This window comes from Herpailurus yagouaroundi, unplaced genomic scaffold (genome assembly GCF_014898765.1).
Source record: "Herpailurus yagouaroundi ecotype Mexico unplaced genomic scaffold, PumYag 185, whole genome shotgun sequence".
In the NCBI taxonomy this organism is placed as follows: Eukaryota; Metazoa; Chordata; class Mammalia; order Carnivora; family Felidae; genus Herpailurus; species Herpailurus yagouaroundi.
The window spans coordinates 2,862,931-2,886,631 of record NW_024412416.1 but is presented as its reverse complement, the minus strand read 5'-3'; the positions used below and the strand labels follow the sequence as shown (position 1 = coordinate 2,886,631).

The 23,701-nt window shown below is 58.4% G+C and overlaps 1 long non-coding RNA gene across 3 annotated transcripts in view; it reads left to right on the top strand.

Annotated features, from left to right (window-relative positions):
* The window catches only part of LOC121042304 (uncharacterized), a 30,974-nt gene that overhangs the window by 4,566 nt on the left and 2,707 nt on the right, over nt 1-23,701 (top strand). The window contains exons 3-4 of one of the 3 annotated variants that reach the window (XR_005796096.1): nt 22,357-22,566; nt 23,114-23,323. The exons of 1 other annotated variant lie outside the window; for it this stretch is intronic. This is a non-coding gene — a long non-coding RNA (uncharacterized LOC121042304). Of the gene's footprint in view, nt 1-22,356; nt 23,324-23,701 lie in introns of all 3 variants that reach the window. One more of the 3 variants, XR_005796095.1, reaches the window with a different exon arrangement.

Here is a 23,701-nt window from a genome sequence, read left to right as displayed (position 1 = left end):
CCCCCCCCCCGCCAGCTGCGGGACACCTATGAAATCACTGACCGCTGGCCTGGCTGCTGAGTCAGCAAAACAAGTTACTGTGGAGAACAGTTTTAGGACAATTGACGTCGTCTGAATATGGACTGTGGGCTAGATATCGAGAGATCGGTGTCGATGTTGGCACTATGGTTACCTAAGAGAACTACCTTATTCTTGGGAAACAGACCCTGAAACATTCAGGAGATTAGGGGCCTCCCGCTTAATCGCGAACGGTCCAGAAAATAAATATCTGTCTATGTTAGAGTAGTATGTTGTTAGAATCGTCATTCCGCAACCACACGGAATATATTTAACGTAACAGCAACAATATCTGTGGGTCTGTCTCCATTCATAGGGAGACAGAGGAGAGGGAGAGTAGGTCCGGGTGAGGTGCCTGGGGAGCCCCTCGTACCGTGGTTGGGACGTCTCTGCAAGTTTGAAGCGACGGCAGGACTAACGGTGACAAGAGGCACATTAGCAACGGCAACGTTACTCACACAAGCGGCAATAATACTTTTTCCTTGGTGGTGGGATCGTGCTCGGCGTTTATTTCCGTCTCTCTGCAGACACGTGTTTTTTAACATCGTCCGCAGCAAGCGTGTAAAACTGCGTTTAGCTGGTTCACCGAGCAGTCTCAACTCTGGGGGCGTCGCTGGAACTGCCTTAGAAAGAAAACCCCCCAGTCGCAGCCGCGTGCGTTCTCTTCAGGTCCTCGATGGTATCTCATAAACATCTATAAGCTCCACAGTCACTGTAATTTTTAAAGGGCTCTGGCACAGGTTACACCGTCTGTCCCCTGTCCCCCTGAGAGCTCATCCTCTTGCCCCAACGCTGGTCTGGCCTCAGCCTGAGGGAGGAGGGGACATCTCCCTCCGCTGCCCCGGTCACCCTCCACTCTGGTCTCCGGGGTCGGGAACCTTCTGGCTGCTTCTCCCAAGGGTCCCTTGTGGGAGCTCTTCGGGGGGCCTTGAAGGGGCTTCCTACCATGGCTGCTGTGCGCAGCCCGTCACTGCTCTGGGTCCCTCAGCCAGCGGGCAGTTCATCCCAGTACCTACCGGAAGGCCCACGGGTCAGAGTGTCCCCAGCTGACCCGGCACCCCCACCCCCACCCCAAGCTGGGTCCTCCTCTGGCCTTTCCCACCTGGGTGCAGGCTACCACCCTCCACCCAAGTGATCCCTCCATCCTCACTCGCTTCCACACCCGTGCAGCGTACCCACCACGTCTTGTCTGCTCTGTTCCTGAGTATTTCCCCAGACCACTCAGTTTTCCCGCCTTATTTTCAGGTCACGCTTCGGTCACACCCCCTTAGTCCTGGTGCCCACAACCTGCGGTGATCTCTTGAGCTCCAGCTCTTTAGACGTACCCTCGTCTCTTCCTCTCTGTCCCTCCCAGCCCCCTGGCCCTCTGTCCGTGGCCTGCTTGCCTCCTCTGAAGCTTCTGGTCCCGTGAGCGCACGGCTGGGATGGAGAAGGTCCTCAGGGGCACGGGTCGTGCAGATGGGGTTCCGAGTCCATGGGCAGTCCTGGATGAAGACGGGAAACAGTCCCTACCCGCCCCAGTTGGAGGGAAGGGATTTAGGGTGGGTGTGCGGACCGGCTGCTCCCGGGCACGGGGGTCACTGAGCTGCTCCCTCGGTGTCCACAGCCCTGTCTGGATTTGCCCAGGCTCCTCGGTACCTCGTCCCAAAGACAGTCGCGTGTGGGGATTCGTGAGAGTCGGTCGGAGACGCTTTTGGAACTTCCGAGATTCAGCTCCTGCACGTGGTTACTGGTCAGCAGAGGCAGACGGAGCTTAGTGGGGTCTGCGGCTCATGCTTGAGGGGTCCCCCAAGAAAACACAAATTTTCACATCCACGGTGCAGAGCCGTGGGGGACCCCGCAAGCCTAGTTGCCTTAGCTTCCGGGTCAGTCGGCCTTTCTGGTCCGAGGCTACACCTGAGGACAGCGACAGCAGGGCCACGGGACCCCCGTGGTCAGGGTGGTGCTGAGGTCGCGACAGGCCACAGTTGCGCCAGGGCCTCCGACTCGGGTCGGGCAGGCTCGGGGCGCGGTCTGGGCTTTGTGTGTGTCATTAGCTGCGCGGCCGTGGAAGATTGTTTCAACTTGGCACCTCGGGTTCCTCTTCTGAAACTAAGTGGGGTCACTGTTCTAAAAGGTTCCCCATTCCCCTTCCAGAAACGCATTCTTACAGCCGAATTCAAATGACTCCAGCCCGTTTTGTGCCAGTGAGGAAAGAACCAAGTGCTTGTAGTGATGATGACCTGGGGGGCCCTGGGTGGCTCAGTTGAGCATCCGATTTTGGCTCAGGTCATGATCTCACAGTTTGTGGGTTCGAGCCCCGCGTCGGGCTCTGTGCTGACAGGAGCCTGCTTTGGATTCTGTGTTTCCTCGCTCTCTCTCTCTCTCTCTCTGCCCCTCTCCTGCTCACGCTCTCTCTCTCTCTCTCCTTCAAATACAAACATTAAAAAAAACTTTTTTAATTTTTTTTTTAAATCTATAGCTTAACTATCCCAGGCATGAAAAGCATGGCGTAACCCTCACTCCCGCCCCACTTGAGAAAAGAGCACTTCGTCGTGGGCTGGGGACTCCCTCTGCTTATCTCAAGAGAGTTCCCTGGCCACCGCACTAGCCCTGAGGGCGAGGGCTGCCTCCCCACCCCCCACCAGTCTCTCTCAGACCCAGCTGGACTGGAGTCCAGCCTCGTTCTTTTGCCTGCAAATAACCAGGTTCCCAGCGCCAGTTATCGAAGAGACTGTCTGTTCCCCCCGAATATTCTTGGCTCCCTTGACAAGCATCAGGTGGCCACTCAGGCACAAGTTTCTTTCCGGGCCCCCCATCCTGTCCCCTGGTCCAGGTGTCTGTTTCTGTGCCAGGTTCTTACCATTTCGATTACCAGAGCTTTGTAATATATTTTGAAATCAGGAAGTGTGATGCTTGGTACCTTCTCAAGACTGCTTGTGACGCTTCCTGGGTCTTCTGTGGTTCCACAGAGGTTTTAGGATTGTTTGTTCTATTTCTGTGGAAAATGCCATTGGAATTTAAAAACAAAATTTTTTTAATGTTTATTTATGTTTGAGAGAGACAGAGACAGAGTGTGAGCGGGACGGGGGCAGAGAGAGAGGGAGACAGAATCCCGAGCAGGCTCCAGGCCCTGAGCAAGCCGTCAGCACAGAGCCCGACGCGGGGCTCGAACTCACAAACTGCGAGATCATGACCTGAGCTGAAGTTGGAGGCTCGACCGACTGAGCCACCCCGACGCCCCTGGAATTTTGATCGAGATGCATCGGGTCTATAGGTGACATCGGGTAGGATGGACATTCTAACAATATTAACTCTTCCAGTCCGTGTAGATTGGCTATCTTTCCATTTGTGTCTTTGTCAGTTTTTTTCATCACTGTCTTACGGAGGTCAGTGTAGAGATCTCTAACTTTTGTTTTTAAAGTTTATTTATTTTGATAGAGACAGAGACAGTGCAATGAGGGAGGGGCAGAGAGAGGAGAGAGGGGGGGAGGGAGGGAGAGAGAGAGAGAGAGAGAGAGAGAGAGAATCCCAAGCAGGCTCCACCCTATCAACACAGAGCCTGACTCAGAGCCTGAACCCATGAAACCGTGAGATCACGACCTGGACCGAAACGAAGAGTCTGACGCTAAGCCGACTGAGGCACCCAGGGGCCCCGAGATCTCTCACTTTTTGGTTAAATTTGTTCCTAAGGATGTTATCGTTTTTGGTGCTATCGTAAAGGGCATTGGTTTCTTTATTTCTTTTTCGGGTAGTTCACTGTTGGTGGGTAGAAACACAGCTGATTGTTGTGTGTGGATGTCGTGCCCTCGCAGCTTCGCCGCATTTATCCGTCCTGACGGTCACCGGGTAGAGTCTTCAGGATTTTCCTCACGTAAGATCACGTCATCGGCAAACAGATGACTTTCCTTCTTCCTCTCTGATCTCCGGTGCGTCCTTTCTCTACCCACTTTGTTGAGAGTTTTTATCCTGAAAGGACGTTCAGTCTCGCCAAATGCTGTTTCTGCTTCAACTGAGATGATTGTGTGATCTTTATCTTTCGTTCTGTTACCATGGTGTCCTATATCACTCACAAAAAATTAACCTGAAATGGATTAAGGGGTTAAATGTAGGACTCAAAAGTGTAAAACTCCTAGAAGAAGACATAGGAAGAAAGCTCCTTGACCCTGGTCTTGGCCAGGATGGTTTGGAAAGGGCACAGAAAGCACGTGAAACAAAAGCAAAACCGAGTAAGTGCTGCTTCGTGAGACTAGAAAGTTTCTACACAGCAAAGGAAACCGTGAACGAAACGAAAGGGCAGCCTACCAAACAGGACACAGTGTGTGCAAACCATCTATCTGATCGGAGGTTGATTTCCAGAATATATGAGGAACTCCTACAGCTCCATCGCGGAAAGATAAAAATCGGACTTCAAAATGGGCAAAGGATCTGAACAGACCTTTTCCCAAAGAAAGTATGCAAATGATCACCAAAAGCCTGAAAAGGTGCTCGACAACACCAGTCAGAGAAATGCAAATCGAAACCACAATGGGGTGTCACCCTGTACCCCTTAGGAAGGTAGAATCCAAACAAGAGACAGCAAGTGCCGGTGAGGACGCGAGGACGCGGAGAAAGGGGAGCCTCCTGGCTGTGGGTGGGAATGCGAACCGGGGCGGCCGCCCTGGAGCACAGGATGCAGGTGCCTCAAGAAATTAAAAACAGAACTTCCCTCATGATCCATCAGCCACACTTCTGGGTATTTACTTGAAGAAAATGACATCACTAATTGCAGAGAATATGTGCACCCCCATGTCCGTCGCAGCTCTGTTTACAGTAGCCGAGCTATGGAGACAAGATAGGGAAGGACCCTAAATGCGCACCCAGGAGTGGATGGGCGAAGAAACGCGAGATACGTTACCTATTATTGTGTGTCATCAAGGAGGAGATCCTGCCATTTGTCGACGTGGATGGACTTCAAGGGCATTGAGTTTCCGGGAATGAGGCAGACAAAGACAGATCCCGTAGGATTGAATGTGTGTGTGGAAGCTAGAGGTGCTGACCTCCCCGAAGCAGGGAGTGGACTCATCATTGGTCACTGCTGGGGGCGGGGGGCAGATAAGAAGACGTGGGTCAAAGGGTACGGGCTTCCAGTGTCAGATGAGTAAAGTTCCGGGGAGGTGATGCACAGCATGGTGACGGGGGCGAACACTACTGTGTTGTGCGCTCGAAAGTGGCTAAGAGGGTAGATTTGAAATGTTCTCACCACCACAACAGAATGGAGATCATTTGAGGTGAGACTAACTACCCCTTTTGTGGCAAAGATTTTATAACACACGTGTATTATCGAGTCCTCATATCGCACCCCTTCAACTCACACGGCGTTGTGTGTCAGTTATACCTCAGTAGAGCTGGGGGAAGGCAGACGTGGGGTCGGGGGCCGGGAGGAGAGAAAGAAGAGGAACACGAGGAGAGTCCCCTTTTCCATCCTGGGTTCATATGTGACCCACAAAGTCAAGTGTTGATGTAAGCAGAACGGGTCTTGACCCCCTCCCTGTGTGCTTCTTTCTTTCTGGGGCCCCTGCCCTCGGTCCCAGAGGCTTACCATTAACCCCCCATGACCGCCTGGGCCTCCCTGACCACACACGGTGGCCCTTGTCCCTGTCACATCCCACACGCGCCCTCCCCGGCCCTCAGTCCATGTGACGGCAGCTGAGGGCTTGCAGCAGAGAAAGCCGGTTGAACTAGGGGTTTCATTCTCGGGCACCTTATCCCCGGGGAGTAAGTAGCACTTCTGGGGCCCATCTACATGGGTTCCTACTTGTGGGAATATCGGACAGAATAAGGAAACGAATGTGAAACTGGGCTGAGTGGACGAAGATCATTTCTGGAAAGGAGGGTCAGGTGCCCCCCTAGACATGGACTTGTATGCATGGCGCCTCCCCTCTATCCCTCAGATCCTCACGTTCTCTGAATATTCCAGGTCTCTCCCCAGATGGAGGGGGGCGGCAGGGTCTGGGTGGGGAGGAGGGGGGCAGAGGCTGTTCACAGGTGCGGTTCGTCTGCAGGCTGGATGCCCCCTCGTGAGATGCGGGTCTCGGGGACGGAGGCAGGAGGGCTGGAGGGGGGGAGGGTGAACGGGCCGGAGAGCCCAGAGCCCTGCTGCCTGGAGGTGACTTCGAAAGCTCTACTGACTTAGAGCCATGGTGTGAGCTGTTAGAAGTTGCTTTTAAGGGGGCACCTGGGTGGCTCAGTCGGTTGAGCGTCCGACTCCTGATTTCAGCTCAGGTCATGGTCCCAGGGTCATGAGTTCAAGCCCCATGTTGGGCTCTGTGCTGACCGTTGAGCCTGCTTGGGATTCTCTCTCTGCCCCTCTGCCCCTCCCCTGCTTGCACGCTCTCTCTCTCTCTCTCTCTCAAAAAAAAAAAAAAAAAAAAGAAACTTTTAAGAAGGATCCACTTGCTGGGGATCAGGTCTGACTGCCCAGCTCAGGGAAGGGAGAGTCAAAGCTCTGAGGGTGGTTGTCCCAGGAAAGCAGACGTGGCCAGGGAACACCGGTGCCTTCCGGGGAGACACTGGTGTTTGGAGGGTGGGGAAGAACATTAGGATTCTCGGGATACTGGCAATGGTCTGAGGACTAAGGCTGTCCTCGGCAGGGACGGGCGCAGGCCGACAGGGCGGGGGGCGGGGGAACCACGTAGCCAACAGCTCAAGGGACCCTACGGTACACTCTGCTTGTCACTCACACGTTCCGTCGTGGGTCTGTGTTCATACGGGCACACCCGTGTGTGAATGTTTCCTTCGGGTAATTTCTGAAAAGTGGGGTTAGAGTATCAAAGGGTATGTGCGTTACTGACCTTGGCAAGACCCTGGAAGCATGCTGGAATGAGAAACCGCATTTGATGAGAGTGGGGAGAAGCAGGCATTCCCTGTTGCCGGTGGGATTGGAAGATGCCCCCTTTCTGGAAAGGAACGTAGCAGTCCGGCAGGCTTTGACATCTCACGCGATCCGCGTGCCTGTCCGGTGTTTCCGTTTGGAGTCCGTCCCAAGGAAGTAAAGATGGGCAAAGATGTTTTTGCTAGGCTCTGGGCAGCACTGTATGTGGTGGTGAGAAATGAGCGAACCCCCCCCCCCCCCAAGTTGTGGTGTCAGGGGACTGGTGGAGTAACACAGGACACGTCTGGGCACTAGAGTGCCCTTCCTTCAACGTCGTGCTGTTCAAGTGTGTTTACGGACGTCGGTGGTCTCCACACAGCGCGTGCGAGTTGAGGCTCCTGGGGCTGAGATGTGCCCGCCGCCCTCAGCTCTGGGCCCCCATTTCCTTTCTGAGTCAAGGTCAGTGGCCGGGCTCCACAGGGTCCCTGCAGCCCCTCCCCGGGCCGGATCGGCCTCCACGAGGGCTGATTGATGGCTGGGTGGGGTACCCGTCTGCTGGGCTCCCTTTCCCTGGGTTTTGGGGAAATGGGGACACTTTCCCCTAGCCGTTCCCGGCACTAACACGCAGTGTCCACTGTTCCATCCATGTGGACATCTGGGTCCTGGGGGAGGAGAGACCCGAGGCTCCGGGCTCAGAGTGGTGTGCGGGAAGGGATGCGGGGGCTCCTGGCAGTGTGGGCACTGGCTTCCACGGGCACTTCTGCGCCCCCACCCCCTCGCCGGGACTGATGGACACTCAGCGGTCAGAATTTTATCCCTATGTTCTCATCTCCTCTGTACTTTTTCTTTTTTTAAAAAAAAAATTTTTTTTTCAACGTTTATTTATTTTTGGGACAGAGAAAGACAGAGCATGAACGGGGGAGGGGCAGAGAGAGAGGGAGACACAGAATCGGAAACAGGCTCCAGGCTCCGAGCCGTCAGCACAGCGCCCGATGCGGGGCTCGAACTCACGGACCGTGAGATCATGACCTGAGCCGAAGTCGGACGCTTAACCGACTGAGCCACCCAGGCGCCCCTCTCTTTTTTAATGTTTATTTATTTTTGAGAGGCAGACAGAGCGTATGTGGCGGAAGGGCAGAGAGAGAGAGGGAGACACAGAATCTGAAACAGGCTCCAGGCTCCGAGCCACCAGCCCAGAGCCCGACGCGGGGCTCGAACTCACGGACCGCGAGATCGTGACCTGGCTGAAGTCGGACGCTTAACCGACTGCGCCACCCAGGCGCCCCTCCTCTGTACTTTTTCTAACCTCAGGATTGGGGTCGTCTCTAACCCTCCCCACCCTTTTTTTTTTTTTGCTTCTGAGAACGTCTCGATGTTTTCCCTTGAAATCTAAGGAAATTGGTGGTGCCCAGTGCCCACACTCCACAGCGTTGGAGGAATTCTAGGACCCGTGGAGCTCCAGGGGCGTGTCGGGGCGTGAGACCGGGACGTCCAGCCGGACCGGGCCTGTGGGCTGTGGCTTCAGTGCCCGCACATCCCTCCTACTGAGGGAGCGAGGGCTGGGCTGGGCAGTGACCAGGCACGCCTCGGTTGGCCGGGACTCGCTGATCCGCGTGCGGAACGTCTTTCCCAGCAGCGCCCGGTAGTAGACCGGACGGCAAGGTGCGATTCCTCTTGTTCTAGGACAACTGATTGCGAAGACAGGTGGTATAATGTATTTGATAATTTGAATTACAGTAATAGCAATAATACTAATAGCCATGACCCTTTGTTGAGAAACATAACATACTGTATGTTACCTGTCAGACACCATATATTATGCGTTCTGTGCTACATACACGTTAACATCGTTACACCTTACGTGTTACTTATTGTGTAGAATATATCGGAGCCAGAGACTAGCAATTGTATCCTTCCTGCCTGAGCTTTCCTCATTGCTAACTCAAATCCAAATGTGAGTGGTTGGGTTTTGGGGGGCGGGGACGGTGGCCGGCAAAACCCTAGCCGTCAATTTCTGATGATCCGTCAGGGTTTTGTGTTTTCAGGATGGGGAAGGCAGGGAAGTGGCCTGAACCCTGGGCCTGGGAAGAGTAATGAGGCGGAGTTATTGGGCTGGTGGGGACTCTCTGGGTCGGGGGCTGGGAGGGGCACTGTGCGTGCAGGTTGGTGGACCCTCCGGGTGGGGGGCGGGGACGGCCGCTGTGCGTGCAGGTGACGGTCTGGACAGGGGCTGTAAGTGGCCTTGCTGAGAACCGCGAGGAGCAGGGGACAGGGGGCCAGTGCTCACCAGCAGCCAACGTGGGAGCCCAGGGCCCCTCCTTGCTTGGGAGTTGGAAGTTGGGGCACTTCTTGAAGGGTTATCGTAGGGTTCGCTTTGACTGTCGGTTTCCCTGAGGGCCAGGTGAGATATGGGATGACAGAATTAGGGTTCAGGAGAGACCTCTGACAGGAGAGACCTCTGACAGGAGAGACTGCTGACAGCCGTGTGGCTCCCAGAACCAGGTCCCGGCCAGGCGTCCCGTGCAGCCATGAGAGGGAGCCGGAGAGTGTCCCACTGGAGAGGAGACGGGGCCTGAGCGTCAGCGCGACCCAGATACTGGCCCACGGGGCGTGTCCGGGGCTGGCGAGACCACACCTGGATTGTCCTTGGCTCCGAGCGCCCCAGATGCCCCCTTTCTCAGCCCCCCGGGGACCCTCTCCCCTAAGCCCTGCCCTCTTTCCTTCCCTCCCTACCCGGGTGGCCCCGAGCCTCCTCAGCCTCCTTGTCCTGCCTCCAAACCCTGGAGCCCAGCCGGGAGGCTCCACGACCCCCTCCTCCCCAGAGCCCCCCTGCCGGCCTTCACCCCACCGCCAGATGAGTCTCCCTCCGTGGGAGCATCGGTGGATGTGCGGCCCTGCGTCTCCCACCCCCGCCAGCTCTCCGTGAAAGCCTGGCCTGTGCGGGCCGTTCTGAGCCAGGCAGGGAGGTGCGGGCGGGGCGGAGACCGCACGTAGGGCTGTGGCTGCCTCCTCTGCGGGCCACTCGCCCGCCAGCACGCACACGCTCCGCGGACCTGCGCACTGATTTCCAGGCCCGAGTACCCGCCTGAAAGGAGACAAACAGCTGTTTTCCGAGGGTGCTCATGAGCGGCTGCTGTGCTCGTGGTCACCCAGGAGACACGACTGTCCGCAGCAGGGCCCACGCACCCCTGGATGGAGGGCACGGCGTGGCCCCGTGGGCCGGCTGTCCTGTGGGAGGAACCAGCTGTGCTGAGGGCCTAGGCCCTGTGTCGAGAACTCGAGTGTCCGTGAGCTCCAGGCACCTGTCTTCCCCAGGGGGGGGACCCTGGGCGTGCTTCCTCAGACCTGGTGCACCTGGTCCCCGCTGGTCGCAGGGACCCGGTCACCTGTGCGAGCCTCTCCTGGCCCCTGGCATCCCCTAGGACATGCAGGCTCCCACACCTGTTCCACGCAGACCCTCCAGGAAGGACACGTGGAAGTCTCCACGCTCCCCAGGTGCCCGGGACCCCGAGGGGGCCTCCCTCCCCACAGCCAGCCGCCCACGCCGACCGAAGCTCCGTCTCCCGCTCTGTGCCCCGCAGGTGCTCCCATATCCCCACCAGAGTGATCCCCAGGCACACACGTAGCCTGGTTTGTCTGCCGGTGGCGCGGCCCAGGACGTCCCGGGCCACCGCGTATTAGCAGAGCTTCTTCGGGGAGCCGTGGGCCACCCAGCGGTTCCTGCAGGGGGCCACGCGCGGACAACTTACAGCCTCCCCCGTGACGTTCCCGTGGGCCAACCTGCCAGGAGGGCTGTCCCCGGCCCTTCGGCGCTTCCGCCCACGCAGCCCTCAGCCTCAGCCACTTTGCTGACTGTCTCCCCTCTCTCTCCCAGTCACCCCTTCTCAACGCCGCCCCTGCGTATCTGCAGCCATAGAAGTGGCCGGAGAACAGAGGGTCTTACAGGGCTGGCTGCCTCTTCCTCAGGAGGCCACTGTGCTTATAAAAGGCAAAGAAATCGTCTTCCTTTACAGAGTCAAGTTTAACGAGCCAGGAATTCCCCATCTCGCAGGTTGACGTCGTGCACGAGGGGCACCGACACGGTGTGCACGTGGGTCGCTGCGTGGGCTCCTCTCCTGGACTCCCCCCGGGAGTTTGCTCGCTTCCACAAGCCTCGGAGCGTGAGGGTGCCTCATTGCCCCCAGCGGGGTCCCCCCCACCTTGTGTGCTGACCGTGGCCTCCCTCAGGCCAACCCTTCATGGAGGCACTAAGGACTCTCTCTTCTTTGTTTTTGTTTTTTTAAATGTTTATTTATTTTTAAGAGAGAGAGAGAGAGAGAGAGAGAGACATATCGTGAGCTGGGGAGGGTCAGAGAGAGAGGGAGACACAGAATCTGAAACAGGCTCCAGGCTCTGAGCGGTCAGCACAGAGCCCGACACGGGGTCGAACCCACGAACTGTGAGATCATGACCTGAGCCGAAGTCAGACACTTAACTGAGCCCCCAGGCGCCCCAAGAATTCTCTTCCGTCCTCCTCCTCCACCTTCCTTGTTAAATTAATGGACTGTATTTTTTTTTTAACGGAATGGTTTTATATTTACAGAAGTGAGTGAATAGAACGGAGAGCTCCCGGGCACTCCCCTGCTGCCCCACAGACTGTCCCTTCTGATCATCACCGGCTTGCCTCACCATCGCGGTACATCTGTTAGAATTCGTGGAACAATTCTGGCACGTTATTGTTGACTAAAGTCCAAGTTTACGGGCAGGGTTTCCCCTAGCGTCTCTTCTCTGCTCCAGAACCCCATCCAGGACACCACATTACAGTCCTTAGTCCTCGGGTCTCCTCAGGCTCCTCCTGGTGGCGACACTTCCCCGGACTCTCCTTGTTTTTGGTGAGCTCGGCGGGTCCACTCTTTTGCAGCATATGCCCCTCTGTCGGAATCTACCGGACGTATTATGCACCATCAGACCAGGGCTCCGGGCTCTGCGGGGAAGGTCACGGGCACCGTCGCACCGTCTTCAGATGCCATCGGCGTTAGTGGCACACGGGCTGCCGACCCCGGCCGGGCCACCTGGCCGAGGAGAGCTGTCAGGCTGCCCTGGGAGGTCGCTCCTTCCTGCCCCTCCGCCCGCCGTGGTGTTTGAGGGGGGAGCACGCAGCCGCCATCAGGGGCCTGGGGCCGAGGGTCCTGTCCACCTGCCTGAGGGCAGGGAACGCACACGAAGCGTTTGCGGTCCTTCCGCGTGGGACAGTTGTCCCTTCTCTCATGTATTGCTTTATCCCATCACTTATTTATAGCAGGGTGGGCTCAGCGGTATTTATTTTACGCCTCGGCGTCTAATCGATACCGCTTCACTGACTTTGTGGCTCAGGTTGTTGGCGCTCCAGCTACGGGGACTCTCGGTCGGTCTCCCGGCCCTTTGACAATCCCGCGTCCGCGCCCTGCGTGTTTCCTCACTTTCCTCGTGGGGCGAGCTGCTCCCTTCGCTTTTTTTCATCCCTGGCCCTGTTCTCAGCTCTCTGTTTTCACAGCGAAACGTGCCTCAGCTGCCCGGGGCCCAGAGCAGGTCCAGCCCTCTCCCGTGGCCGCCGGTGGCTCTGAGCAGGAGTCATTCACTCCTCCTCGTCACTGCACAGGGACTTGGACAGGGGAAGTCGGCAGAGGACCGGAGTCTGAGCCTTCCCTTGCGGGGTGCGGCCGCTTCCTTGCAAGTGTGGGGGGGGGGTGCCTCCTTAGCCCCCACCTGGAGCAGCCCCCCGCACTGCGCTGCCCCCCGAAGGAACGCGGCCGTGGCCCCTCAGCCCGTCCCCGCCAGGACACCGCCCGGCCTCCGGCTCGGTTTGGGCTGTCGGCAGTGCCCCTCCCCAGCAGGTAACGGAAACACGCCCTTGGGGGTAACACCCCAGCAGCCAGCCGTGGCCCCACGGGCAGCTCTGAGCTCCGCTCCCCCCACCCCCCACCGTGGAAAATTGTCCGCAGCGGCCAGGGGGAGGTGTGACCCGTGTCGAGTCGAGGTTACTCACCACAGGATGGCTTTGGGCAGGGGGGGTTTCAGTGACATTCAGCAGTGGGAAAAGACACAAGCCTCACTGCTCTATTTTTATGAGAGGGCGTGCATATTTATATATCGGCCTCATATTTAAATGTTCCAGTTTGGGCTATGGTTTTTTGAAAAAGTACTATTTTTTTTTCCTTTTTATAGAAACAGAGTTCACTTTGAATTGTGGCAGGTTTTTTTGTTTGTTTGTTTTTCAAAGAGAAGTCTGCGTTTGAACTGCATGACAACCACATGAACAGGATTTCAAGAAATCCTACGGGACCCCACCAGAAAGGGAACGGAGGGGTTGTCTGCTGTGTTGCTCACGGCTAAACGTCATTGTCACTGGGGCCTGTGGTCCCGACCACAAACATGTGACCGAGGACACGGATGGGGAGGCTGAGCTGAGTCAGATCTTCCGCTCGCCTTAGCGCTGGCTCTGCAGAGGGCAGCGTGGGCCCCACTCCCGGGCCTGACTCCCGGGGCCGGGGAGTGTGGGCCTCGCGTCGCTGAGCCCACCAGGAGGGTGGGCGTTAAACGCTTCCGCGGCCCCAGTTGGGGGCCAGACCCTCGCTCGTGTTGAGCTCGGGAGGGAGGATGATCTCGGGTCTTTGGATGCTGGGGTGAAGAAAACCACCCCGTGGAAGTCCACGTTCCGCGGACCGGCTCCCTGACGTCCGGGCCCCACGTCCCGCGCTCACACTCGCCACGGGATGGGCCCGCGGTCGCCCTACCGAGTGCCCACGGTGGCGGTGTGGCTCCGCGTGCCGGGCACCGTGTCAAGTACGCCGCGGGTTTGTGTGACCCCACTGGAGCCTCGTCCCCGCGTCCCCGCGAGCAGGTGACATCACGCTCCTCCGTCCACAGACCACCGAGCAGGGGCTCGGGGAGGTCGGTGAGCCGTGGGGCTGGGGTCAGAGCCTTCACCTGCCCCCCTGTAACCACGGGTCCCGGCGCAGGAACCAGAAGACCTAGAGCGCGGTTCCGTGTCTGCCCCTAACTGGCCGGCTCGGCGGGAGCAAAGCCACTGGCCACGTGTGACCCCCCGATGCCCTGCGGGTCACAGGGAGCCGACTGCCCCTGCCCCGTGCCCGTCAGGCTGCTCTGAAAACACACGTGTGTGCACGTGACGTGTCCCCGCTGCCAGTGGTGACGGGCCTCCGTCAAAATGTCCCCTCTGGAGGCACGTCCTGCTCTCCAGGGGACGCTCCCACGTACCATCCCCGGGGCAGGCCTGCGGGCGCAGCAGGAGAGGCGGCACCTGCCGTGGGCGCCGCCGGGCCCTCGTGCCCCGGAGCCGGTCGGGGGAGGTTCCGTGGCTCATCCTCCGGACCTCACCCGCGGTCAGACTCTGAACTTGCCCTCCTCCCAGCGGGACGAGACTGGGATGAGCCCACCCAGTCCCGGAAGTAGGCTGTCCTCCTGTCCCACCCTCCCCGGCGGGAGTTCGTATCTCCGGCAGCCTGTGTCCCCGCCACGGGGCCAGTGCCCACCGTGCCCTCGCCAAGCCACCCTCCACCCGGCCACGTAGACCCCTGCCCGTCCTCGTCTGTGGCCCACCCCCTTGCAGGGCAGCCCCGTCACCCTGGCTGCCGCCTTCCCCGGCCTCACCTCGCACCTGCCCCCGCCAGCCTCGCTCAGGGGCTCGGGGGAGCTCAGGGGGCCCCCGCCAGCCTCGCTCAGGGGCTCGGGGGGGGGCTCAGGGGGCCCCCGCCAGCCTCGCTCCCTGCTCTGCCCACCCTGACCCTCCCCTGGAGCTCTGCTCCGGCGACGCTCTTCCAGAAAAACCTCCCTTCCCATCACCCCTGCTAGGGGCTTCTCCTGGAGCTCCCCCTCCGCCCCCCTGGGACTTTGTACTTCTCCCCTCCATGAGGGCAGGGACTTGAATGGACAGGTCCTCGTGCCTGGTGAACGCCAGCAGAAGGGATGTTCTCGGCTGGGTGGGTGACCATGGGGCCGGGCACGCGGTGGCTGGGCCCCTGGTTGGACCCTGCTCGTGCTCCCCGAGGCCGTGTGGGGGGCTCCACCCCCTCTCGGGGCCACCCGCGCCCTGACCCTCCCACCCGTCCCCGAGCCTGCAGGCTGGCCCCACACAGCAGCGCGAGCACAGGCAGGGCCCGCGAGCAGCAGAGGTGAAAGGTGCCACAGTGGGTGCCCGCTGGCCCCGCGGGTCGGGCTCGGCGAGGAGTCTGAGCGGCTCTCCTCCTTTCCTGGCGGACTCGGGGTAAATCCCCATCGCTGGCCGGCATACAGATGGAAGAAACCAGCTGAAAATCCACCCGCTCCCCTGAGGCAGAAAACCATCAGACTTTACCACATTCACTTGAGCGAAGAAAACGTCAGATTTGCTCAGAACAGGATAGAAAAGTGCGTCCCCTCCCGTGTGTGCAGTTGCAGCCACGTAATGCGTGATCTCCTGTCTTGGGGCAGATTCCTCCCTTAACACAGGTGCCACGGAGGAAGAGCCACGGCCGTGGTACCCGCAGCCTGGATTCTACTGGGACGGGCCTGAGGGCGACGGGCGAGGACAGACGGGACAACGCCTCCTGCGCCTCCTGCCCGAGACACTCCGTGGGCATTTGCCGTGGGCGGCAACCTCTCTCGTGTCTTGCCACGGACCTGTGAGGAATATAAATGCTGGCGGATGGGAGCAGGGCCCAAGCGGACTTCGTGGACAGAAATGTAATTCTTATGGAATGCAAACCAACAAACAAACTCAGCAAGATTCTCCGCAGTCTAGAATCTTCTGGGAAAGTGTTGCCCTAAATTACGGAGTCTGTTCATCGAGATGAAAGTCTGTGTCTCAGGACATAATTATTATTTTAACCATTTTGGAAGGAAATGATTCTCCCTGAAGGCTGAGCTCCTTGAAGGCAGAGTTGTGTCTGACTCCCCACATCAGCCGTGGGGCCCGGCCGTCAGGATTGTCTTGCTGACACCTCTTTCTCGTTTTCTTCCTTTCTCCCAGAACCTCCGCGCCGTTGGGGGCTTTCCTGGAACCCTTCCTTTCCCCCTTCTCCTTGCACATTGGAACAGTCAGTGAGATATGAGCAAGATTAGGTAAACCTTCCATGAGAGCTGTTTCAGAGAGGTCAATTCAGATGGGAAGTATGCCTCCCTGTCCCCAACACTTCCCTTTCCCCTCCCTGCTGACTGGAATTTGGATGTGATGACTGGAATTGCAGCAGCCATCTTGTGATCACGAGGTGACTTTGAGGCTGGAAGCCACGTGCTAAGAATGGTGAACAAGAAAGATAGAAGGTTACTGATGAGATCAAGAGCCACCCCAGTCTTGGACTCCCTACCTCCAGGTTTCCTGTTATGTTGAAGAAACTGCCCCCCCGCCCCCCCCGTCCTGCCAGGCTTGGTTCAACCGCTTTTGTTTGGGGTCCCTGCAACTAGTGGCCAAAGCAATGGCTAACTAATGTTCTCGCAAAGAGCCTGACGTAGAGGAGGGACTTGGTAAAAGACCGGATGGACCCATGGTATGGTCTTGTAATGAGCCCTCAAGACCTTGAGGGATGCAAGGCTATTTGTCTTGTGACGTGATGGCCCAGATTTCACACTGACTCCTCGTTCACGATCTTTCCCGTCGGGACTTTCCGGCATGTTGGGTGCCACTTTCCAGCCTGTGCTGTTGGCACATTCCTCCGTCCGCTTCTAGTTTGTTCCTTCTGATCTGCTGTGAGTTCAGAAACCCTCCCTCTGATTGTGTTAGAGCTGCACGTTGAGTAAGAGCACAGGGGCTCTGGGTGAGGTGGACCGAGAGGCTGGCCTTTGAATCTGGGTGAGGAAAATGCTCCTGTGGGTGAACCGTGTTTCGTTCGGGCTGCTCAGAAGCCCTTGCAGTCATGTCCCCCTTTGGCCGCATTTCAGGCCCGCCAGTTCGCTGCAGAGGTGGCTCTAGAAGGGTGTGAATTCTGAGAGCTGCAGCCCAAGCTTCTGAGAGCCCGTGCACGGGGAGGGCGGGGTCAGCGTCGTGAACAAATAAATACTCAGTGAGGCTTCGAGCTCCCGTCAGCCGGGCTGACTTTGGAACTAGGCCGAAGTTCTAACGAGCTATGTGACTTAAGTCACTGGTGGTTTTCAGGCCTTTCTTCTTTGTGTGCTTTGAAGGGTCCTGCTGAATTATTCGCTAAAAACAGTTCCAGGGCAGAGACGGATCTAGAGAGAGGCCGTGACACGGACAGGAGGTGTTGACACAGGAGAGTTAAGAGCGAATGAAGCAGAGACACGAAGACTAATGTGGACATTTCCTAATTGGTCCCAAGTGTGCTTCCACTGACCCCTCCCATTTAGCCCCGAGAGCTCCAGTAAGGAGACCCGTGCAGACAGGGCCCTCCTACACAGGCGGGGCTGAAGGAGTCCCAGGCCCACGCTAAGGAGGCCCGTGTGCTTGCGGGAGGAAGCCGAAGATGCGGTGTTGTCGGGAGATGCCTGGGCACTTCTTACGGGGTGGAGACAGGTAGTGACCGGTGCCGGGCGGGTCACGAGGCGTGTGCTTGGCATAGCGTGAGCGCCCGTGTCCTTTGCACGTTTCAGTAATGCTGGGGTTCTAGACGCCGATGCCGATAGGGGTCCGTGTGCGGCGTCAGAAGGGGGAAGCAGGGCCCCAAGAATGATACGGGCCAGAGACACAGGGAGACTCCTGCTCAGCACGTGGGACGTGTGCGTGTGCGTGTGCATGCACACGTGTGTGCACGTGGATGGGTGTGTGTGCATGTGCGTACATGTGAGTGTGTGTGTGTGCTTGAACACAGTCGGTGACATGGACCCGGGCCGGGAAAGGGATCAGACGCGGTTCCTAAGTAGGACAATCAGATCTCTCAGGGTGGGGATCTTGGGGCCTAAAACCTCAGACTTTGGCCCACTCACCACTCACTGCAGGCCAGCAGCGGGAGGTACCAGAGCGTGGCCTCACCTGCTGTGGCTCCTGCCTGCACATGTGTCCCTTTGGTTGGGGACCCTGTGGAGAAGGAGTGGAGCAGGTATTTAATTAGATTTTACTTCATCTAATTATAGGCCAATGTCTTCTTGGTAATCGTTTCATTCAAAAATTAAGACAAATTAAAAAAAATTTTTAATGTTTATTTATTTTTGAGAGAGAGAGAGAGAGAGAGCGCGAGCGTGCGGACAAGTGGGGAAGGGGCAGAGAGAGAAGGAGACACAGAATCCGAAGCAGGCTCAAGGCTCCGAGCTGTCAGCACAGAGCCTGACGCGGGGCTCGAACTCACAAACTGAACTGCGAGATCATGACCTGGGCCGACGGACACTCAACCGACTGAGCCACCCAGGAGCCCCTTAAAATTAAAACAGATTTTTAAGGTTTGTTTATTTTTGAGAGAGAGAGAGAAAGACAGAGCACGAGTGGAAGAAGGGCAGAGAGAGAGAGGGAGACACAGAATCGGAAGCAGGCTCCAGGCTCCGAGCTGTCAGCACACAGCCTGACACGGGGCTCGAACTCACAAACTGAACTCATGACCTGGGCCGACGGACACTCAACCGACTGACCCACCCAGGCGCCCCATCATTCAAAAATGTTTAAATTACAGAGCTTTTCATGTGTGATGCAAACCTTTTAAGCAATCCAGAAGCTAGTGCAGTAAACAGTGAAAATCTCCTGTTTCTCCTCTACTCCCCTTCCCGGTGCAGAGTGAACCCTTATGTGGAGTCAGACCTACACTTCCAGACCTTTCCCTGGGCAAACACACATGCACACACACACACACACACACACACACACACACACACGCACACACACGGACGCAGTGAGATGATCCTGTATGTATCCTAAACTACAACTGAAGAAACCTCAGTCTATCGTGGTTATCTTTCCGCGTTGATACATGTATATTTAATTCATTCCTTTCTTACCCGCTCTGTCCTGGTCCATTGTGTGGATCGTTGGTAATTTGTCGAGTCACCCCTTATCAGAAGGCATTAGATGGTCTCCGGTGTTCTGCTGTTAGAGACAAATTAACGAGGGCATGAGCAGTGAGGTGAGCGACCGGCACTTCGTAGGACACGGTCCTGGAGGAGGGTCACCGGATCAGAGGGTGTCCCGGCCACGGCCGGTCGACAGGCACCGTCGCAGTTCCCTCCCCACAGCGTCTGTGCCCTTGTTCCAACGAGCAAGCGTAATGAGTAGCAAGCCCGAGCGCAAGCCCCACGCTGAATGTCCGTCCCCTCTCCTTCCCCACGCCCCTTGTTGGCCGACAGTTTGACCTTTGCCGTCACCACCAGCAGCGGCCAGCCCCGCGTGTCGACACGTCTGAGGACTGCAGGCTCCGTGCCCGGGGTTCCGCACGCTCCGTGTCCCAAGGGAGTCTGCCCCACGTGGCCTGCCCCTCGTGCTCCTCTGGACGCCGTCCTTGACGTGCCCACAGACCCCGCGGCCCCCCACCCCTGCTTCCACCGTGGCACCCACCACACCCGAAGCCGTTCGTTGGGGTCTTTACCTGTTTTTCCCAGGAAGTCGGGGACGGAGTGCCGGCCCCCCCGAGTGTGGCGCACGCTGTTGAACGATCCGATGATGACTGCCGGGTACTTCTCGGTTCACATTGGTGTTTTCCGGGCGCCCCCAGCCCGCCCTGAGGCTGGTGGGTGTTCGGGCCAGGCCGGTTGATCCGCTCAGTCGTTCTCAGGAACGTGAGCCAGAACGGGCAGCCCAGCGTCACGCGGGGGCGAAGAGGTGGCCGTGGGGGCTGGGCAGGGGTCAGCTAGCGTTGCGGGCGCGGACGAAAGTCGAGACCGTGTGGGTTCTTTGGGGTGTGAGGAGAAGAGTTCACAGGGGGCGACCTGACAGGAAAGGTCAGCCGTCGGGGGCTCCTGGCATAGTCAGGGGGACTTCCCGGAGGAAGGGGACTCGGGCGCCAGGCAGGTGCAGGTTCGAGTCCCAGCTCTGCCACTCATAAGCTGCGCGCCCCTGAGCCTGATGTTTAATAAGCAGTGCCCCCCGCGCCCCCCGCCCCTGGTACGGCGCGCTGGGCGCTGAGAAAAGAGTGGAAGTGTGTCTTTTCTCTGCTCAGCACCCTTCAAACAATTAGCCGTGTAAATAGAATTGCTTATCTACTCTCTCCTCTGGAAAGGACCCTAAAAGACTGGCAGAGATGCATCGGTACTCCTGAGACTCCTTCTCCAGACCCGACACGCCCGGCGCGCGTCTCCCGGTCCTCCGACCCCGTCTCCCGGTGGTCCCCGGAGGGCGGCCCTGGGGTCCAGTGTGGTGCGGGTGCAGCTGACGAGCCCAGGCACAGAGGGCCCTGTCAGCCACTCCTCCTCACCCCTCGTCGTTAGTGAGCATCGACAGTCTTGCTTTTAATGTTCCGGTCGTGCTGGTTGCCTTATAGTGAGCTCGTAGAGGTCAGAAACTCTTACGTACTCACTCTGACAACGTTTTTGCTGCTAGAGAAATCCTTTGCTGCCACGTCCCATCTTGACTGGGTGAGATCCTCCTGGTCGTCGTCTCAGCTTGGTGGGATGTCTTGGGCCCTCATTCCTCTGTCCGGAGACGCCTCCTCGAAGGCGGTGGCTGCAGCCGAGACGATGGCTCCTCACTGTCGTTGCCCCCTTCCTCAGGACGGGAGCCCCCCCGGGGCCCCCCCAGCGTGCCCCCCCCCACGCCTACTGTGTGCTCTTCCCGATGCCTAAGCAGAGTGAGATGCTCTCAGGAGGTGGCCGTTCCTCTTCACTTGTCCAGCCTGAGACTGTGGCCCTTCTTGGCTTCCGCGGTATCTGCTCTCGAGCGGAGTTGCAAGATCTTTCCCCACGTGAAATCTTCCATTCGCAGAAGCTGCCGTCCGGAAGGCCACGGGCCGCCTGGAGTGTTTACTGAGAGCCAGTCATTTGCCCCAAGGGTGGCCCGAGCACACACACAACCACGGCTTGTCGTTTCCAAAGTGGAAGCGGGGGAGTCGGGCAGTGTCAGAGCCCAGCCCTCCCCGGCTCGGGGGGTGGAGGCGGAGACATCTCTCAGTCTCTCTGACTGCGGAGCGGAGCTCAGCATCAAGCCCCAGGGACAGAAACGCAGCGCGCTCGCAAAGGTCTGAGCAAACGCGGTCCAACAAAGAGCGTTCCGGAATCGGCAGGAAACGCGTTTGCTCCAGGAGCACCCGTCCTCCGGGCAGGCGTTTGTGGTTCTCACACGCTGCTCGCTGACCGTTCGCTTTTGGCCCCTTCCCAGCCCTGCGTAAATAAAGACGATTTATCACGTGAGACGCACAGGACTTTCCCTTCATAAATCACAAGAACGGAGTAACGGGAACGACGAGAGGCCGATTGTCTGGGAGAGGCGTGGAGTCACCTAACAGCACGGCCGCGAGCCGTAAAGGGAGGAGTTGGCATCAGAACTGTCTGAGGGCACTCTCTGGGGTGATGGAAATGTCCCGTGATGTATGCTGTCCGGTGTGGTGGCCGTCGAGCACGGCCAGCGCGACACAGGCCCTGAGTTTTTGACTGCGTGGACCGTTGGTGAATCTTAAGCGGCCGCACGTGGCCAGACGGCGTGGCTCCGACCCACGGAGCCGCAGTGTCACTCCCTCAGCTGTTACTCAGGGGAAGTTCTCTGAGCAGCCTCCACCTGCCCCATGGGAGCTGACCGCGTGCGCCTGGTGCGGGTCACAGGCCACGGCCCCGCTGTGCAGAGAGGTTAAAGTGTCTGGGGGCTGAAGGACGAGGAAAGAGACGGGCTGGTGAGTGTGGAAGGTACCAGAACACCGGTGCGCGCACAGCAGGACCCTGAGGGTGTCTGAGGGGCGCTAGGGGGGCTGCACAGAAGCGTGATGTGTAACCTCGTGTTTGGGAAGTGCTCCTGGAGTCCTGGGCCTGGTGCTCGCGGTCCGAAGGGACCCGGAAGCTGCGGCTGTAGCCCTCCCCCCTTTGACCCGCTTTGTGACTTTACATCGGTGTCTGCAAACCATACAAACGCTTTTGTCTGTTTTGGTGTCATCCACAAGCCCATTAACCCAATACCGACTGGAGATGCGCTTTTCCCGCCGATGAGCCCCCACGCTCCCAGTGTCTCCTGGTCAGCAAGAAGGCCCAGGGGGCAAAGTGGTGTCACTGGGAACGCAGATGGGGTCTCCAAAGCAGGGTGTGAGTGGGTAGGCTTCAACAGAGAACAGATGCGGGGCGGCACACGGCGTCGGTTCCCTCCACACGGCGCGTCCAGGGCAGGCGCATCCGCGGAGGTTTCAGGGGTTGGGAGTGGGGGCTGGGGAGAGAGCAAGAGGCAGAGAGGAGGGTCCGAATGGGGTAGAAGGAGCTGTGTAGGCAGGTTTTCTGCACTGATTGTTCCTCTGACTGTCCTCGCCTCTAGAACAGGGACCCTACACGTGCCTACTTCAGAGGGTCACAGGGAGGAATAAATGAGAAAATGCAGAGTGTTTTATCACAGTGCCTGGCATACAGTAAGGGCTCGATGCAGGGTGGTTTTATTATTATTCTCGCAGGTGCTGAGGGAAACGCAGCGGAAAACAGTGTTGGCGGATCGCCCCACGCCTGCCGAATAGACACCTGGGACCCCTGCTGCCCAGCACATGCGCAGATCGTAACCCAGTGTGCTTTGCGGGAAGAGCAGCGTGGCAGTGCAGAAGGGCCAGAGCCAGCAAACACGGTGACGAGCTCCGAGCCAGGACTCCCGAGGACGCCCAGGGTCCCAAGTGAGATGGGGCCTCACCCGCCAGGTGCTTCCGTAGTTTAGAGTCAGAAGCAGGCTTACCAACCGTCAGATGAGACGTGTTCCGCCCTCCCTCCTGACAGACTTGCACAGCACTTAGAAGGCCAGGCTCGAGTGTGAAGTTCTCAGACTCTGGCCCCCAGGCCCGTCCTGTCCCCGGCTCCTGGGTCACCTGGCATCGGGAGCGACCTCGTGTGGCTGCGTGTGGGCAGCCCGGCTCCCACGTGCGGACTCGGTCCGCTGACCCAGGGCGCCTCGGCCACCCCTCACGTCCACGTCTGTGCCTACTGCTGGTGAGAATGGACCTCAGGAGGAGAGATCCAGAACGCACATCTGGAGATGAGCTGGGGGCCGCTGGGGCAGGGGCTCCTGGGGGGAGGGTCCCAGGTCCCTGGAAGAAGGGCTGTGGACTTGAAGTGGGCAGGCTCCTTTGGGGACTCGTCATCACGTGGGGAGGGACGCGGCCAGAAGGGGCCGGGGGAACGGTCTTGCCTGATCTGAGTGTGGCTTTGCTTTGATCATTTCCTTAGAACGTCTCTGAGGAAGATAAAGGGGGAGAGTTCGGCAGGATTGAAGAACCCAGGGCACTGCCGTGTATCTGACACTGGGGAAAACACACAAACAAAAACAACCCAGTGCCCGAAAGGAGGACGTGTTAAGACAGACATGGGGAAGCTGTTCAGGGAGATCGTCCACTACCGGTGCCACCGGGGAGTACCCACACGGCAACAGGGGGTGATGTACGTGCAGGTGTAAGACAGCTGTGGGAACATCTGCATACCCCAGGGGAGGCCTGGGAGCCGGTCTGCAGACGTGACAACAGCTGCCCACAGGAGGGTCTAGGAGGTTTCTTCCCCGGGCTGCCTACTGTGGCTGGGGAGAGGCAAGGACCTCGGGGTCTGGCAGGTGGGGCCCCGTGGGCAGGAGCCAGCTGGCTGTGGGGGTCAAGGGGCTGTGTGTGGCATCTTGTGCCTGGTTGCTCGGTCCTGCTCCTGGTTGCGGGGGTCCGGCGGCTGGTTGCGGGGTCCTGCGGCTGGTTGCGGGGGTCCTGCGGCTGGTTGCAGGGGTCCGGCGGCTGGTTGCGGGTGTCCTGCGGCTGGTTGCGGGTGTCCTGCGGC